Genomic DNA, 19115 nt, shown 5'->3' with positions numbered 1-19115 from the left:
ATACATAGCTGATGCAAAATTAGGAGGCACTGAGAGCATACAGGGGGTAGAGGCTACAGAGAAACCACAGGAATAAATAGATTGATTGCAGATTGATTGCTACTCTTCAAGTAGCCATCCTGCTCTGTTTATGGAGATACCTGCAGTGCTAGTGAAGCTCTGCCCACAAGTCAGCAGTGACAAGGGAATGAGGAAATAATATGATTTATTCCATGTGCTCCCAGAGCCACTCAAAGCACCATGCTGTTCAACCCAGTAGGGTACTTTGCATACCAGTAATGAACAGCTTGTAAATTTAACCTTGAAGGCTGCTTTTCTCCACATCTGCTTTTCCTTATCTCTGTGTTGATATATTTCTGTCTTATTTACTCTCACCCTAAACTCATACATTTTCCTTAAGGGGCAGACTCTAAACAGCACATCATTCTTCAACATGTAAGCAGCAAGTCACCTCCTCTACAATATAATTAATTAAAAACCTTAGAAAGAAAAAAAAAAAAAACAAAACAAAAAAACAGTGTCCCTAGCCATATTTATCTGTAGTTTTGCTGACCAAACATCAACATGCATAACAACATAAGGACCAGCTAAAGAAAATCAGACACCCTACAGAACTTGGCACAACTTCCCAAAATGTTTTTATTGAGCTATATCATAGTTAATTTTAATTCTGTTTGAATTTTAAATTAATTAAGAAAAATAGCTCAGCATAGAGTAGCTCTTTCTAGTCTGTAGACTCAAGTCATCTTCGTACCACGCCCTGATTTGCAGTCAGTTTGTAAAACAGGATTATTTAGTAAAATTTAAAGAATCCTTTTTGCCCTAATACATAATGTCATTGAAAAACCTTAAGGAGATTCAGGTTTTTTCAGTGCTTTAAATTCCCATAGGCTGCAATATAGTTTACCTTTGATGAAACAAGGTTCAACTTTGGAATAGTCATTTCATATCTGAGTCATTCCTGAAGCCATTCCCTTTGAGAGACTACTAAAGTACTAAAGAAACTACAGGTTAGACAATCAGACCAATCATGAATCTAATCTCTGGGAATACTCTTTATCAGTCAAATCTATCATGAGACAAGACTTAAGACTTTGGAGCAATATATACATCAGTCATGGCAATTTTGGGAAAGGCAGAAGGAGGATGTTGACCTTGCTATCTTCGGAATGGATATGGGACATTTTAGCTGATAGACAAGAACCAGCTGAAAGGGGTCAGTCTCAGGCAGGCAAACAGGACTTCTTCCATTATAAGATTTTCCATAGTTTAGGTAACTATATCTTTGTCTTGTTTTTGCAAATCAGCCCATATTTGCAAAAGTTTGTATTTTCTAGATCTCAGCCCATCCATTCTCTATCTTTGATGATTTAGGATTAATAATCAACAAAAGATTACAACAAAGATAACTTCATTGCCCACTCGCACCATTGTCCATCATTCACAAACCAATTGCTCCCCCTGAACAAAGACCCTAACCTATCAAATTTAAACCTACTTGAAATCTTTGGAGGAAAATTCATATAATTGTTCATATCCAAGGAGGAGATTTGAGGTTTTGAAGAGGCTAAACACTATGGAAAATAGTAGATTCTGTTGGTTACTATGCAATGCATGAATTTCCAAAACATCAGCAACACAATTTTTATAACAGGGAGCAGTGTGTTTATTTAGCTAATGGAAAGAGAACATTGTTCAAAACTCTCTCCTCCTCTTCCTTGCATAAGTACATACTAGTCAAATGAGAGGTTTTGTTTTTTTTTCCCTGTCTTTTAAAATCTCTGTTGATGATGGATGAGCTACCACAGAATACACTGAACCTGATACCTTTTTCCAGATAAGGTAGATAGCTGTTAAATACAGGGTTTGAGTGAATAAAGCTGGATTCGCACAAGAGTAATAAAGTACGCACCTAAAACTTGGTCCTTGCCTTAGGGCTTTTATCATCTTGTAGCAACTGGTTCAAATTTGCAGACTATTTTGGAAGCCATCTTATTGTTCATGAACCTTTTCTGTACTTCATGACAGCTACAGCTTTCCTCTACTTAAGGTTTTTTCCCTGTGTACACAGAATACACATATCATTTGGAAATACATGATTCCTTAAGCATGACAAAAAATGTCCCTTATCAAACACTGTGAATATCTTCCTGAAGTCTGATCTCTCTTCACCACAACTACATCCAACATGATGCAGGAATTTTCAGAAAACAACCACCTTCAGAATAGCCAATTGTTGATTTTAGCTGTGTATGTGGAATGCCATTTTTGAGGCATCATTAATACACACAGGAAAAAAACTCTGTTAGAGATGTTACTCCTGAGTTAATTGAGACAATACCTCTGAATGCTTATGTAATAGAAATGTGTAGGTTATCTATATCTTATACACACACACATGTAAATATGTATGGGCATAATACTGACAGACTGACAGAGCTGGGGTTATTCAGCTTGGAGAAGAGAAGGCTCAAGTACTGAAAATAATTTTACAAGAAAAAAAAAAAAAGGACAGTGACTTTTTCCATGGGCAGATAGTAATAGCACAAAGGAGGATGGTTTAAAATGAAAAAAGATCTGGATTAGATGTTAAGAAGGAATTCTTTACTCAGAGTGTTGTGAGGCACTAGACCAGGTTGCCCACAGAAGCTGTGGATACCCCATCCCTGGCAGTCCTGAAGTTCAGACTAGGTCGGGCTTTCAGCAATGTGCTCTAGTAGAAGGTGACCCTCCCTGTGGCAGGGGGGTTGGAATCAGATAATCTTTAAGGTCCCTTCCAACACAAATCACTCAATGATTCTATAATGCCAATTTTCTTCCTTCACAGCTCATTAAAACAACCAGCACCCAAAATTATGCCCCCAGCTCAGGTGTGTCAAATTAGACCTTTAAAAGGTTTAGTACTGCAATTATTAAGAACTAAACAGTGAGGATATGAGAGCAGCAAATTCTTTTTTTCAGCTGTCACCAGCAGATATCAGAAGTTTAAGGAGTTCTTCAGAGTGATGGGGAGGGGTTCAAAAAATTCCACCTAAGATAGTGCCTTGGCAGACAACATTATTTATGAGACTACTGCTTCAAGTGCTTAAAATTTACAGTAAAGACAGTCAAAATAAGGGTGTGCCATCTTTTAATTTCCAGTTAACACAAAGAAAAGCAAAATACATTAAGGTATAAGAGTGTAAGGAAAATGAAGATGCTGTGTGTCATCTGCTAAATGTCTGAAAGAAAACTTTAATTATTTTGTAATAAAACCAAGAAGTTCCTCTGACAACAGATGTTGACTTACACCATTAAAATAGAGCTTGTTACACTGTTACTGGTCATCAGCATGTCATTCAAATGGAGCCAGAAAGCACAAAATCATCTCCCTCTCTTTAAAATCACATATTTCATTAGACCCATTAGAAGAAATAGTAACAAAGCAAGTCTAATATTTGACAAACTCATAGTGAAAAAGATGGTTGATCTTGAATTACACCCTATTACAAGAAAGCATTATAAAATAAAGTTTATATTCTTTTTTACTTAGGATTTTCAAGTAGTTTGCCCTTGACTGTAGACCACTAAAATTGCTGAATATTCAGGACCAGACATCTTCACCTGAGTGCAGAACCACATGGAAAAATTAAAGCAAGGGGAAAGCTCTTCTTTCCTTCCTTTCCCCTCCAGCCTCTACCCCTCCCACATCAAGTACCAAGTCAGCTCTGAACAGAAACATCTGCTGGTCCTGATGTGAAGAGAAGAGCCCACCCATTTCACATCCAGCCCATTCCCTGCTCTGCAACCTCTGCAGGGTGACTTGTCCAGCTTTGACCCTCAGCTTCAAAGAGAAGGAGGGGCACAGACATTCCTGAAAGGCAAGAGTGCTCCCGAAATATTTTGAGATAACTAAGAGATATTTTTCTAAGTTCTTTTTACTTTCAGTCCAAAAAAACAAGGTGGTCTTTTTACCTTTTCTAGCCACAGTTTGGGAAAAATATTCAAAATCAAGCCCATTCTGTTTTCTGTTTGTATATTTTTTTCCCACAGATAAGCATGTAGTACCCTGGGGCTCTTCTATGAAATCAAAAAATGCCAGACACGAAACAGAAGACTGTATGTATTTGGCTTATATAGGAAGAACTGATAAGGTTCTGTACAAGACAGCCCTTTGACAGGATTCTTGAAACGCCAGTTCTTCATCAAAAACCTTATTACTTTCAAAAGAAAACAAAAAGTTTAAATAAACCAATGAATAAGATGCATTCCCTATTAGTACACAAGTCTGCATGATATTTATACACTTGATTGCTCATATACCTGATGAAAAAAAAAAAAAATAAAGACACAAAGGAAGACAAGTAAAAATAACCCCAGAGTATTCAAGGATTTTTGTAAGGACTACACCCTTGCTGACATTTAAGGAATTTCTGATGATACAGAGTTTTCTGATGTGAAAGCAATTTCTGACTAAGACTTTTCATCAAACCACTGTGGGCTGCAGTTACCACAAAATTGTTTCCTACTCATTGCATGTTATTCCATAGTGATTGGCATGATTGCCAGACAAAGCATTTACATGTGTTAAGTGTACATTGAATAAAATCTCACAGTGGGAACCCATTACTTCAGTTCTCTAGGACTTCATATGGATATAGAATACACACAAGCACAAACTGCAAAATATGTAACTTGAAATTCTCATCATGGCATATTAAAGGTTATTATCAGTACAGTTCCTGTTCAATGTACATTACATTACATGAGCTTGAGCTCTGGAAAGAAGCACCAAAATATTTGTCGTCTTAAGCTTACTTTCTATTATATGCTATGAAAGCAAGCAATCTTCCACCCTTAAAAATCTTTCCCCACCCTTGTATGTGACCAAGACAGCACATTTTAAAAGGTGGTAGCAGCAAAGATACAGAAAAGAAATATACCAGGTATTTCAAAATAAAACTTCATTACAAACTTGGGTTGAAAAATGGCTGCAAAACCTGGAATCAATTTGATACTGTGCTATATGAAAATTCCTGCTCCTCACTACCCCAATTCCTGGTCTCCAGGACGTTTGGGTGGGCAGACAAGGGGAAAGTGCTAATTGAAAGCAGTACAACACTGCCTGTGAGGAGTCAAAGACAAGAAACTGTTTGCCTCTCCAACTTTTATATGAGCAAAACCTAATCCAGACATGATTGTTCTGAGGGTCTAAACACTCACTATGCAGCACCATGTAGAGTGCCAAAACCCTGAAAGTTGACCCTGTATTCCTATGAGGTCAGAGCTCAAGAACTAGACTGAAATTTTGAGCAAGACAGACACTTTTATGTCTTTTGTCTATGAGAATTACTATGCCAAGGCAGAATAAAGCTTCTGTGTATGTAGAATATGTCCAAAAATAGGTAAGTCTAGCTCTATACACAAGGAAAGGAAATTAGGTTGTTTTTCAGTACCTGCAATACTTATTAATGAGCATGTATTAATATGCAATTATCCTCTTGGGAAAACAGGAGTAATTTATGTTACATAATTGGGTGTCAGTTATTTATGATGCACTTGCAGATCCTGCCAAGCACAGATTATCAACAAGGGAGCTCTACCCCTGACTTCAATTGTAGTGTGACACATTAAGACATGCAGAAAGCAGAAGGCCATAGCTGTGCTGCACATCACTTAATTCCTGCCTTTAAGGTAGAGTACGGTAATTAAGTGCTAATGCTTACTGGAATTTCCAGTGGAAATTCAGGCAGTCACTCCTTGGCACAGCCACAGGCATTTTTTGGCCCTGCAGTTCTGCAAAAGTTTGGTACAAATTAAAAGGAATGCATGTGATATGAATGGATATTCCTTCTGATGTGATATGAATGGATACCACTCCTGGACAAATAATATTTATTTTAATGTTCATGAGTCAACATCAGAGATGAAAAGTTTTTTATTTTACAACTAATACTCTACACACCATGTCTGACTTGTAACATTCAGGTTGCAATTAAACTGTCCTAGAATGTGCAGGAAACTCCGTTCTGCAGTTGCATTCCAGTCCAATAGCAGAACAGAGAAAACTTGTGAAGACACAGAACCCTGTGTTGTTAATCAGATTTTCAGAATTGCTAAGTGTTATGCTTCAGTGGCTCGGACTGAATCAGTAATTAAGCAACTTTTGAAAAACAACTTCCCTTAGATTTGAGGACATGATATTCAGTAAACAAACTGCTAACTCCCCAAGTCTGCCATTCATACCTGGTTTTACCCATTTTATTTCTGCAATAGCAACTGCTCCAGCTTGAACAGCACTGAATTGAATTTCCCATCTCTTGCAAATTGTGTCAAGAAATTGAGGTTACTCATCTGCATAATCCATTTTTAACTGGTAGCACTGGACCTAATGAAAAAAAGCTCATTCCCTGGCCTACACTCTTTGCCCTTGTTTCTGGGCCGATCCCAGCAGAGATAGATTGGCAAGACATAAATTTTTGAAAAATATCCCTGGTCAGACTGCTGCACTTGTATTCATTTTCCTTCTGTCATAACCTTATTTTGGTAGCATGGAATTTGCTTCCTAGTATGTAGGAACATGCAAAATTTCTGCGTAACTTTTTTCTGCAGCTGAGCAAAGAATGCTTTGCTAATGCATGTTATCAGTGGATAGACTTTTTTCATCTTCTTTTCAGGCCTTTTGTTTCACCCATTTTTTGTGTATGTGTGTTCATTTGGCCCTTCAGGATTTGCTGACAAAATACATGCAAGCAGAGCAGCATAATAATTCCAATTGTAGTGATTAAAAACACATGCAATTTTTCTTTTTTTTTTTCTCAGATGTTGAAACTCAAAAAAAAATCCAGTTATCTTTCCCTGAGGTGTAATGAAAAGCTAACTCTCCAAATAAAGCTAAAATTTCTTATTAAAGACAACACAAACTTGATCAAAACAGTGCTTTTCTATTTAAAAAATGGTTTCTTGTGAAAACTTTCAATACATCTCAATGTTTCTTGGATGCTAAGTATAGAAAGGATGCTGTGGCATTTCATAAGAAAAATGAATAAGAGACTTGTTATCAAAACCTCAACATTTTTAATCCAGATGTTTTTCATTCAGGCATAACAAGCAAGAAGAGAGAAAAAATGGGAAAGAGAAGAACAGAAAGCTTTAAATTAGTAAGAGCAAATGGATCTTCTAGAAAACAAGTTGAAAATAATTGAAATTAGATGGGATAATTAGTTTGGTGAAAACATTAACCAGGGATGTGTATGAATAAGCTAAATACTTGTTTCCACATGAATATTTGTGCATTCATGAAAAATGGGAACATCAGAACGGGAACTATATTAAAGAATTATACCACTTAGGGCATCTTATATTTCATTCAGACTAAGGTATTTTATTCTGCTTCAGATATTTAAAGACTTTTCAAAGTGCTAAAGAGTCTACAGAATGTAACATCAGAAAGTCAGAGGCTATGCTAACAAATATGTAGCTGGACATTTTCTATGAAAACAGCTTTAGAAGAAGGGTCTAGTGAAAAATATTACTGAAGCACAGTATGAGGACTAAACAAGAATCCTCTGAAGAAATCCAGATCTTCTCAGTTATTACATAAGCAGACAAACAATTGCTGCAATTTATTTTATTTTTTAATCACCACCTTGGTCTCTACTTGCATTGCAAAATAAATGACTTACTGAATCTCTCTCAGTGCCAATATAACTTTTTTTAGGTCAGTCTGTATGTTGGATTTAGCTTTCCCCACATCCTGACCAGTTCAAACTAGAGCCATACAGTCAACTTGGTCTAAAAGGCAGGGAACTAGTGACAAGAAATTAAAGCTGTTCCTAGAAAAGGAGAACATATAGTCCATGTCACTCATTAAGCTATTGTCATGCTGCTCTGGCACACAGAGTGCAGAATATCCTCTGTTAAAACAAGATATGAAGACAGGATAGAATAAAATTGTCATATATAATTATCGCTGTATCCAGTACAACATAGGAAACTCACCGTACTGGTTTAGATTTGGCTTTCCAAATGTCCTTGGCTGCTTAGTACTCTTTCCAGAGCCAAACCAGGGCATTCTTGGCTTCAGCTAAATTTGTGTTAGCCCAGCACACCCCAGTCTTCAGTTCCCTCGACACTGAGTTGTCTTTGTAAACCGAAAAAAACAGGATATCTGCAAATAAAAAAAAAAATCACAGCATCTTATTGTGAACTTGAAGTACATGTGTCATTTCTTTATTGACACAATCCAGTACATTTACCTATTTTCCAAATTTAAGTAATACAAGCCAAGTAAGTCTCTTGGCCAGAAGAAGAGGTTACCGACTATAAATGAAAATTAATTTTAATCTTCGTCAGCTTGGCTTACACAGAATCTATTTGGAACCATTTTGAAAAGTTTTCAGGAGGTAATCTTCTTAAAATGCTTTGTAATCAAACATGTGCATTGTAGTCCTACAACATGCATGATAACACTGAGGGAATTTCCTTCAGCCATTACTGTGAAATTATTTCATACCTCTAATGACAATTATATATAAATTATACAAATCTTACATACAGGGTTCCCAGAACTAAATGCTGTCATGCTTCCCATCTCCAACAGGAAATGGATCCATGGTGATATGAACACAGAAACTAGAATTATTAATTCTGGTTAATAAGAATGTCTTCAAGTTGAGGGCATTTCCTGTCTTACGCAATCATCATTTTACCGGATGAACTGTTCTCTGGAGTTGCCTATCCCGTAAACCAATTCAAGGGAGAGCCCAGCCAACTTGAACCATTCCCATTAACTTTCTAGAAAGTTAAATGTAGTCCATCAGTCCTTTGCAAAGTCTCATTCATTCCAAAACTGAGCATTACCAAACCAGTAAAGAACAGAAGAAGCAACAAAATGCTGCTTAGCTCTCCAACCGCCTCCATTACAGGGCACCTGCATCTTATTTGTGTTAGATATGAGGGAGAGAACGTGACCCTCTGGGAACTGGATCCCGACAATATGAGGCATGCATACGTTGTCTAAAATGGAACAAGGAGAAAATAACATAAGTTGATTTTGTAGGACTGAAACTTTAGAAAATCTATTAGGAATAGTTATCATATTTAAAGTAAAACTACAAAGTTATATCCAGTCTCCCTTATTTGGAAACGCTAACTTAAATACCCATCAGCTTCAATGGAAACACAATTCCACCTCAGCACACCAACATGTGGCACAAAGTTTGTCTGCAAAGTCAGCTCAGACTGATTTCAGAGAACACACGTCTTTTCCAAATTTGGGATAAAATACTTAATTCTACTACATAAAGGGAAGCTTGTAGAATCAATGGCAACAACATGAAGGATTGAAAAATCATCAGACAGTTACATCCTGTTCCTTATACACACTATACATGCATAAATTCCTCACTGTTAATTTTTCCAACACTTAAGTTTTCTTTGAAGATGAGACAAATGGCACAATTTTAAGATGAGTACAGCCCAAGATACACTTTTTAGCTTTTCTATCCAGTTAAACTGAATACAAAACCAACTCTGCAGTCACAGATCATACTGTTGATTTGAGAGTCTATACCACTTTCCCTATTTGTAGAGTAGCAGTAGAAGGAAAACATCTCTATAATCACCTTGCATTATTCACATGAAGAATTATTAGTCTTGTCGCCCCCAGTGTAGTGCATAGGCAAGATGAGTAATGTGCAATTGAAGCTAATTTGAGAGGGGATGACAAAACCCCTCATGCATAAAAATCTGCTTAACTACAGACAAAACCTTTTCATGTTGTCCCAAGTCTTGCCCACATCTAGATATGGAACACATAACTTCCTTATTTCCTTTCGTATTAAGAAGTGTTTACCAATAGAAGGCCTTGTGATGTATTTCAAGTTTATTTGCATATTCTGTAAAATCTTGTAATTAATATTTAAAATCACACTGAGAAAGATTTCATTGCAAGGTTTTTTCCTCACAGTCTATTGAGTTTTTCTTATGTATTAAATGTGTCAAGAATGGATCACCAGAAGAGATAGCATAAATATTAACATAGGTTCCTAAGCCTACCTTCATGTGTGCATGCATCCTGGGAGAAAGAGTTGTGCATTAACTACTTAAGGGAGTTAGGGAAAAAGGAGAAGACAACTTAATTTGAGGCACAGATTACTTCAGATTTTGCCCTTTGGTCAGACAAAGAGCACCCCATAAAAAGTTTTCAATCACATGTTAAATATTAATAGGTTTCATTTAAACTTAAGTTCAATAGTCTGAGCTATCAAAATGATTTTTTAAAATCATATCCTTATAAGAAAAATTTAGCTTAGATATCTTACCTGCTATTGTATTATGGCAATCCTAGAGTGATGGTGTTTTGCAATTACACTAGAAAAACATGCCTTGGATTGTTCCTTTCCAGAGCAGGTCACACAGAGCTAAGAAAAGTACAGAGGAAGGCTACCTGCACAACCAGATACCTGGAACAACTTACCTACAATAATTGATTTCATAGACTTACACTCTCTTTTCCACCCTGAGAAAATGTTTATGAAGTTGTACAACATTACCAGCCCATTCAGTGTTAACAGAGAAGAAGCAATGATTATGCTTCCCATTACAAGAGTTACTAAACAGCAACCAAAAATAGCAGTGGCCAAACTGAAGTTTTCCCAGACATAAGAACAGTCTGTTTACTACAGAGCATCTTAGACATAAGAGGATAAACCAATTATATGGTGACAGCTCTGACCCTGGAGCTTAAACAAGAGTTGGTTTTACATACAGAAATAGTGTGACTTCCCAAAGTGTTAAAAGAGCATTTTTAGCCACACAAATTGTTTAGCTTCAATTAATCAAATCTACCAGATTCAGAAAAGTTTTCATTTGTAATCTATGCTCTCCAAGACATAAAAATAGTCTGTTTACTACAGGGAATCTTAGACACAAGGAGATAAACCAATTATGTTATGATGGATCTGACCCTGCAGTTCAAAGAAGGGTCAGACAGTGGTGTTTAACCTGTATTTATGGGATTTAGCCCCAGCATTCAACCACTGTTTAGATACCATTAAGCATTCATAGATGGAATTCTATCAAGAGTGGTGTGTTTTAGAATCCATCTCATTGAATCAATTGCTGAATTTTTTCTCCATGGAAATCCAGTCCGAAAACCACACAAAATGTGTCTGCTGGATCCTTCACAGATGCAAGGAGGTGAACCTAACCGTCAACATGTCTACTTTTATGTCACTGCTACATTACAGGAACTGGTAAAGATTGAAGCTTCTGGAGGAAAGTGCCAGGGTAGCCTTTGTGGTTCTGCAGATTTCTAGAAAGAAAGCCTTTAAAGCTAACACTGTTTAGTTCATAATCAAGATTTTTAGAGTGAAAATTCAGATAAAAATGAAAATCAAAGTTTCCTTCTTGGAATATCAATGAATTAGTCTACAATACTTGAAATGAGGTATTTGTATTGTGGTAGGCCAACTTTTTGCTGTTGTGATGTGTATCACTTGGATGGAGCAAGAGGGTACTTCTATCTAAGATGATTTCTGTGTAAAGAAATTAAAGATGTCAGCCATAAATAAAGAAGGTACAGAGGTGGTTAATTAACATGCAGATGGCAGAGTTGGAATCAAGGTAATCTAATTCTAGAAAATCATATGAATATAGTAATACTTGAACCACAAAATAAAACTCATTCTTTTGGTACCAAACAATATGTTTATATATAAAATATAGCTATGCATATAGTCATGGTGAAAATGAACAGTTTTTTTAAAATATTCCCCACTAATTCCATGAAATACAACTGTGCCAGGATCCAAACCCACAAAGTCTGGGACAAGAAAAGTCTTTGCTTTTCCCTTTATCATCTAAAAGGTTCTTTCATGCTTGCTTTCTGATGCCACAAGGTGCTGCCTTCCAGCCTACAAATGCACAAAATATACTACAGGAACTATAAATCTCTCCCTCATATATGTAGAAAACTAATCTCCTATATTACTTGTTCCAATCAACTCTCTGTTTTTCATTAAGAACAGCATGTAATTTAAAAATACATTTGGGATACAAGTCTGAGAACTTTCTAAGACCGACCCTCAGGTTGTTGAAGAGTAAGCCAGCATTCAAGCAGGGAGATTTCCAAGAACAATTTAACATAAAAAAATTAAATTGGTTCAACCATTTGGGTTCAGGCTCAGTTAACAATTGTTAAACTCCAGATTAAGAATGTATATGCAGCACTGGATTTTAAAACCAGTAAAGGATATTTGAATAAAATTAATTCCTAATCTCTTTGCTTCCCAATGTCCACAGATACTTTTACACTAGAACCTATTTCTTTAGAAACAGTTTACTCCTCTATTTCTCTAAGTGCATGTCAAAACATTTCTAGTTCATCACTGATTTCATCACTACAGCAGCACCCAAGTCACCAAGTAGGGCAACTTTGAGCAATACTTGCTAGGACAATTCATGTTCCCAAGAGCTCATGTGCAGAGAAGACAACTCTCCTAACATAGCATCTGCTACACAAAAGAAAAATGGTTTTAATTTAAGCACTTTGGATTTCAAAAATCTGTTAGACTTACTTGTTTGCAAATAGTGTTGGCTGATGAATGGCATCTGTACAATGGATAAAGGCTAATATGACATAATTTCACATGTTTTACAAACCGTTAGACAGTGATGTTAAAAATAGGACATTATTTATTTTGAGAACTGGACAGAGAGCAGTTCTTTTAAGTTGCCTTTAAAGCTTTTGCAGCTTGAGCTACATCTGCATTCACAAATAGGGCAGGGGGTTGGATGGAGGAAGAAATCTTCCACATATTTTTGGCAAAACAGCTTGATCAAAGTGCCTTTTTTCTTTAAAAAAGAGGGAGAAACAAATCAGGTTTTTGCTTTATATAAAATATATCAACTCAAATCTGTGATTCAGTCTGTGATTTCCTTCCATTTCTTTCAAGACTTTGAAGCACTTCATTTCTCCTCACACATTTCCATGCTTGCCAACCAATTAATTACTATATTTTGTATTTAACACACTAAACATCAAATTAAATACCCCAGACCTAATTAATATAGAATTTAGGTAGCGCACAGACGTTTACAACAGTATCTTCTAGGCTGTGCCTTCTCTAAATTACAGATCTTAGACCTTAGAGCCCTCTTTTGCCTATTGCAGAATGCTTCCAGTACAGCTCCCATCTTTCAGAAAACCACCTCAAGTCTAGCAGCATTTGCTCACGTCAATTTATTTTACCTACTGATAAATATTAGTTAAATTCAAAGTTTTATATTTGTAGAATTACAAACAATAAATTGATTTTTAAATCCTGCTGCTACACGGCTCCCATGTGTCGCATGATTTTGATTAAGGTGTCTGGGTTTTAAGAAAGAGATCCGTGAGCAGAAAATAACCAAGAATTCATGGTTAGCTAAACCCTTTAAATTTAGTTAAATACAGTAAAAATAATTTAAAAATATCAGCTGTCAGCAAAATATTAGAGTCTCCCATTAGATACATTTTGAACATTCTGTAAAACCCCAGAATGGTTTTAAAAACACTGTAGTCTTTATTAGCAGACACGGTACTCCAGTTCATGACTACAAAGTAGACAAATAATAGAGAGGTGAAAGGTAAGTTTTGCTACCACATGATCTTTTTCAGACTGTGAAAAATAAGGGATAGGCAAGTGGTTATAATAAAACTAACCACACCCCCTTAAATTGTGCACACTGATGAAGATTTCTAGCTGATGTGCCACACACAGTTACAGTTCTGAAGGTCTGAAACTTCTTTATTTCAAATACAATCTTTTTTCCTTTTTTTTTCAGTTTACACTCTAAAGTTGACAGAGCTGTCAAACCACAGCTTATTCAATAACTTACAGAAACCATTTTTCATTACAAAAATGGGCAAAAAACTATTTTTCTTCTTTAGAATCAATTTTAGAGACTTTGACCTATTGTGTACAGGTATACTCACTTACATTGATATACAAGAGGTATTTTCTATAAAATTATTCAAATTGAATGCCTTTCAGATAAAAGCATTTCTTTACTACTTTTTAACTACTCTAAAAAAAATTTAAAAATTTATGCTGCAGATGGTACATACACTGACTTCCACTGAAGGTTGAAGTCTCTTATTACAATTGGACAAGGAAACTGCAAGTTTTCTTTTAACATAAATTCCTTCCCTTGGCAGTTTTTTCTGTCTCTGTGTTCATGTTATTTTAAAACACTTTCATTTGATCATTCAATATTTTCCACCACCAACTAGGTGATAAATAGGCTTGCCACCTGGCTCAGCTTCCCAACCCCTCTTCCCAGTTTGAATATTTCTTTAGACACGAAAGCCAAAGGAAATGGAAAAACTGCCAGAGGTATTTTTTAATGCTTTCAACAAACACAAATAAAAAAGAGATTCTGTATGGACATGAAAGTCAAGACCCTCTCTGGGTCCATCTGTCACCTCCTCCCTTGCAAAAAGTAATTCCTACATTTAAGCCAAAATTAATCTCAGCAGAATTCTAAGCAAAAATATTGATTCAGTCTCAAACCTTTCAGTTGCTTCTTCAAGAATCTATTTCTATCTCACTGAATCCTTTTCACATATTTTAGTGCTTTCTCAGCTTCCTGTATACAGCCTTTCCTTTCCCATTTTTCTATTTCACTTTTTTCTTTTAATATCCTTGCTGAAATAACAAATCTCTGCTCTTCCTACCTTTCAGGATGGTGCAGCGGCTGTCTCCTGTAGCGCCATCTCTGCTTCATGTCACCCCCTTTTCCTTTAACTTCCAACTCTGCTTTTGCATTTTCTGTCAGTCTCACCACCCAAAAATCTACAAATGTACTACCAACCATCAAAGAATCTACGTGCAATAATGGTCTCCACCATCTACTCAAGATTGACAGAATTCCCACAGTGCCTTAGAGAAGAGTCTGCGCTTCCGGAGGATGCTCCTCCAGTATCTTCCACATTCCTGAGTCAGGAGTCACAGTTGCTATTACTTGCTATTCAGTTTCCAGTGGGACCTCCAGGAACAAATCTCCTCAACAGAGTACAAGTGAAAACCCTGGAGTACACCCCTGATAAACCTGAGCGAATGTGCAAGTGGGATTGGATAGCCTTTCACAAAGTCTTTGCACTCTTACACCACAGGAAACCCAAAGCAAAGCTTTATTAACTTAACTAGAACAAATCCAGACACAAAGGAAAATTTTCCATTTATTTTAGTTGGAAAAGGACAACTTTCAAATTGAATTTTCTGTCAAAAACTTCATATATTATCTGCTTCCTCAAGCTATATCCTCCTCTAAAAAGAAATTCAAAAAAATAAACCAACATTATTCATTCAGGGATAAAAGCTATATGAATCCCAACTTCAACCTCTAGATCTTGAAGCCTTCACAGAAGTTACCTGGCGATATCAGATCATCAGCTTCCTCAAAACTGAGATCAGTTCTGCAGAAAGGATGACTGTATTTCATTTTAAGAGACTTGTACCTGCTAATGATCCTGTCCACATATAAAAGGATGAGCATACGAAATATCCATATTACAGTGCTTAACAGTCATATTGCTAAATGTTCTAATCAAAACTCACATTTTCAGAGGACAATGGGCAAGCACAAACTTGGATTTTGGAAAATTTTTGGTTTATTTCCCCCGTCATAACAACTGGAACATTTCTATGTTTGAGAAAGACTTCCTAGTTTGCTTAGAAAAACTGCACCCCATCTTCAGCTCCATCTTAACAGCCTTTCCATCATATCACATGTGTAGTCTGGGTCGTGAGAAGGAGTTTGTGTTGTCCTGAGAACATTGCAACAATTATAGTCTATTCATACCAAACTGTTTCAGAACCTCCTGCAAACATCATCTCTAAGGTTGGAATAGTTGGCATGAACTAAAAGAAAGTTTATTTTGCTCCAAATAAGAGCAGCTGAGTGCTCAATCTTGACAAAGATTGCCTGTAGCTTGGCCCAAACAGATACTCAAGATATCCATGAGCCATCATTTTCCCTTTACTGCCTTGATCACTGCTCCACAACCGTGTTACATCTGAATCACAGAATCATTTATGTTGGAAAAGCTCTCCAAGACCATGGAGTCAAACTATTAACCCAGCACTGCCAAGTCCACCACTAAGCCATGTCCCTAAGCACCACATCTATACCGCTCTTAAATACCTGCAAGGATGGTGACTCAACCTCTTCCCTGGGAAGTCTGTTCCAGCCAATGCAGATCTGCCCTTACTTCTGAATATAATGTAAACTCAAGCTTTAAACTTTAGTTGTACAATGTTTTTCACAGTGAGAAGTTAACACTGTTTACTTGCATAGTTTCCAACACAAGAAAATCTCTCCTTTCTACCATAGTGAGAGACAGACAGTATGCCATAATCACAATTCTACTTCTAATTTTCTAAGACTCTTTTCTCTTCAAAGTAACAAGTCTTGAGTTGAAAGCCCTAGTAATAAAGGTATAACTTGAATAAAATTTAGAAGAAAAAAATCAAAATCATGTTTTGCTAAGGAAAGACTGATTTCTTCCTAGTTAATTCTGTTTTTTAAAAATGTTATGGGAGTGAAATTCGGCATAGTCAATAAGTTAAGGTGGCACAAAGTTGAAATTGAAACCATTCTCCATGCCCATGAGGTAGAAGTAATTTAATGGCAACTTTCAGTGGTTATTTGGATCTTGCACTTATCTTTTATAACAGTTATTCTATTAAATAAAACACGTTCTGCAAGTTGGTTACCTCACTCATGTGCTGATTAAATCATAACATCAGATTTTCCCACAGACTTGGGTGGCAAACACTGATCAACACCAAGGCAGCACACATAGATTATCCAGGCGTAACTGCCTGTGAGGATTTGGTAGCAAATAGGCTGTGTCTGCATTTCTGCAGAAAAGCTTCCCGAAAATTCAATTCCAGCTTACATGTAATTCTTGCATATACCTCTTGTGTCACCAGTACTAGAAAATACATGGAAATACTGAATCCATTTTACAGAGATAACTTAGAGAGCAACTGGAGTCAGAGAAAGAAAGGACATAAACCTCAGAAAGTCAGTGCTCAAACCAGCAATGTTGTGAAAAATTTCCCATTCCAGTGTCTAGCACATCCTGCATTTCTCTTGCTTGTTAACAGAAGCCCTGTCTCCTGCTTTTCTGCCAGAACTTCATAACTGGCCTCAAAAGCAGTAACTACAGCTTCACTGTCCAGTGGCAGTGGTGCCTTACTAGAGCCCTGAATTATCCTTCAGCCCTCCTTAGCATTGTTCACCTCTCAGCTGTCTCTCCACCATCATTTCTTGTTCAGGACAGCTGTGTCTTTTTTTGGCTTGTATTTACAAAAAGCATTTACAAAAAGATCAGCAATTCAAATCAAACTGAAGAGACACTTTGCTATCTCAGATAGGCTGCCACCAAAAGGTAAGCACAATGTTTCCTTCAAACCTTCAAGCTATTCAGACCAGGTATTTCAGCTAAAGAAAACCTGAACCATAATCCCGACTACATTTGGTGCAGTTTCCTCTCTAGGGCATCTCTGTTTACATCTGTTTGTGTCTTGGTCTAGCAAATGAGACCTGCAAGGTTTAGACATAAATCACAATATGCAATTCCCAAAGTAGTGAAAGAGCAAACATAAACACTATCATTAAAACACAATTACTGGCAAAACTAATTTTTTTTCTTTCCTTCTTCATCCGGTTTCCTAGTTTTGAATACAGTGCAAACTTTTAATGAACTAAGCTTTTGTACATATGCTTATATTCAAAAGTACAAACATAAGGAGTCAAAAATTTATAGAAATACAAGTCACAAAGGGAGAAGGAAAAAGGGGGGATAAAACTGAATAGCGTCAAGGTAGCTTCTACTCTAAAGCCATAAAAATTCTTTGTATTTTATTAATTCCACTGTTTAAGAAAGATCTGCAGTCTGTTTTCAGTAAAAGCTATATGGTACTTAATAATATATCAGACAGCAATTAAGTCAGCAAATGTGCCTACAGCATTTTGCGTTAAGAGACATGTTCTGAGAACTGCAATGGGCCAGATGAACACAAATCTACAAACCAGTCTCACCTCACATGCTTGCAATGTTCATACAGAGTAAACAACGTGTTCAGCACAGGAAATTTTAAAGCCTAAAAGCCTTATGAGCACATTATATTGGGTCACATACCAAATAAACTACACACACAAACAGCAGTGAGATGAGGACAAATATCCTCTTCAGTCACTACAGCACACAATGAATGTTATCCCCTAAATCAAGAGCTCTCTACTTTAATGCAAAAATTACTGCATTTAACAGTTTTAAGCCAGAATTCAGGTTGCAAGGAGGACAAAAAGAAAGGAGAGAACTCCTGCCATTAGAAACAAGAGACGTGTTTGTCTCTGTTGGCAGTCATTGACACAGTAGCTATTTACTGAGAGAGAACAAACATACCACCTAGGCAGAAAAATGTTTGTTTACACTGCACAACAAATGTGAAGAGTTTAATTTCTCCATTTTTACAAGAATGGGCTTTGCAAACACAGCTTTAATATCAATTTGAGAATCAATTTGAGAAACTAGATCAAAAATGCAGGATGCCCAGCATCATTATGAAAATTAACTAGCAATTGTATTTGATTTAGTATGTAACTAGACGTAGTCTGCTTGATTTCCAGACAATCAAGAGATGATTATATTGAAAAAGAGTGCTTCAAACGACAAATGTAGAAAATTCAGAAGCAGAATTTGTCAGAAAAAAAAAATTCAAAGTGAATTTTGTGGATGAAGAAAAATAATATTGAACAGCACAAGAGTTAGAACTTACAATCAAAATCTTAAAGAAATGTCACTTATTTACATTTATTTCAGTCCATATTTACAAAGCAGTTCCTAAAGTAGCACATACGCTAAAAGAATTTAGTTTAGTAACAAATATATTATTATTACACTCAAAGGATGTTAAAATCCCTGAAAGAAACTCCTCAGCTCCTCCGAATAACACTTAATGTTAAAAATACGTGTAGCTGTTTCTGATACATTGATGCAGCACTTTGCTTCATTTCAGTGCTATTAAAGCATCCCAGTAAGAGAAAGCCTGCACAATTCAACTTAAAGAGCAGTTTGA

The 19115-nt window shown here is 36.3% G+C and overlaps 1 long non-coding RNA gene across 2 annotated transcripts in view; it reads right to left on the bottom strand.

Annotated features, from left to right (window-relative positions):
• Window positions 1-19115, bottom strand: part of LOC137471461 (uncharacterized) — a 209448-nt gene that overhangs the window by 119718 nt on the left and 70615 nt on the right. For both annotated transcript variants that reach the window (XR_010997623.1, XR_010997622.1), the window contains exon 3: window positions 7981-8149. This is a non-coding gene — a long non-coding RNA (uncharacterized lncRNA). The remainder of the gene's footprint in view (window positions 1-7980; window positions 8150-19115) is intronic.

The sequence above is a fragment of the Anomalospiza imberbis genome, chromosome 3, assembly GCF_031753505.1.
Source record: "Anomalospiza imberbis isolate Cuckoo-Finch-1a 21T00152 chromosome 3, ASM3175350v1, whole genome shotgun sequence".
NCBI lineage: Eukaryota > Metazoa > Chordata > Aves > Passeriformes > Viduidae > Anomalospiza > Anomalospiza imberbis.
Note: the sequence above shows the minus strand (reverse complement) of the source record. Positions and strands in the feature narration are given on the sequence as shown.